Below are 1,109 nucleotides of genomic sequence, written 5' to 3' on the forward strand. Positions count from 1 at the left end.
AAGAACCCATGGCAGCCGAAAACAACAACAATGCAAGGAAGGTGCTGGGTGACTTTACTACACCTACTCCCGATTTCTATGGGAGAAGCATCTCTATCCCTGCCATTGGAGCAAACAACTTTGAGCTTAAGCCTCAATTAGTTTCTCTAATGCAACAGAATTGCAAGTTCCATGGACTTCCATTGGAAGATCCTCATCAGTTCTTAGCTGAATTCTTGCAAATCTGTGACACTGTCAAGACTAATGGGGTTGACCCTGAGGTCTACAGACTTATGCTATTCCCTTTTGCTGTAAGAGACAGAGCTAGGACATGGTTGGACTCACAACCTAAAGAAAGCCTGGACTCATGGGAAAAGCTAGTCAATGCCTTCTTGGCAAAGTTCTTTCCACCTCAAAAATTGAGTAAGCTTAGAGTGGAAGTCCAAACCTTCAGACAGAAGGATGGAGAATCCCTCTATGAAGCATGGGAAAGATACAAACAATTGATCAGAAAGTGTCCCTCTGATATGCTTTCTGAATGGAGCATCATAGGTATTTTCTATGATGGTCTCTCTGAACTGTCCAAGATGTCTTTGGATAGCTCTGCTGGAGGATCTCTTCATCTGAAGAAGACGCCTGCAGAAGCTCAAGAGCTAATTGAAATGGTTGCAAATAACCAATTCATGTACACTTCTGAAAGGAATCCTGTGAACAATGGGACAAGTCAGAAGAAAGGAGTTCTTGAGATTGATACTCTGAATGCTATTCTGGCTCAGAACAAGATATTGACTCAACAAGTCAATTTAATTTCTCAAAGTCTGTCTGGAATGCAAAATGCACCAAGCAGTACTAAGGATGCTTCATCTGAAGAAGAAGCTTATGATCCTGAGAACCCTTCAATGGAAGAGGTGAATTACCTAGGAGAACCCTATGAAAACACCTATAATTCTTCATGGAGAAATCACCCAAATTTCTCATGGAAGAATCAAGAGAGACCTCAACAAGGTTTCAACAACAATAATGGTAGAAGAAACAGGTTTAGCAATGGCAAGCCTTTTCCATCATCTTCTCAGCAACAGACAGAGAATTCTAAGCAGAACCACTCTGACTTAGCAACCATGATCTCTGAT

General features: G+C 41.5%; 1 non-coding gene across 1 annotated transcript; it reads right to left on the bottom strand.

Moving 5' to 3' along the window:
* Window positions 1–404: 404 nt before the first annotated feature.
* On the bottom strand, window positions 405–512 carry LOC130953551 (small nucleolar RNA R71). Its single transcript, XR_009075725.1, has one exon. It is a non-coding gene; the product is annotated as a small nucleolar RNA R71 (small nucleolar RNA).
* Between the last annotated feature and the right edge of the window lie 597 nt (window positions 513–1,109).

Source organism: Arachis stenosperma, chromosome 1 (assembly GCF_014773155.1).
Source record: "Arachis stenosperma cultivar V10309 chromosome 1, arast.V10309.gnm1.PFL2, whole genome shotgun sequence".
NCBI lineage: Eukaryota > Viridiplantae > Streptophyta > Magnoliopsida > Fabales > Fabaceae > Arachis > Arachis stenosperma.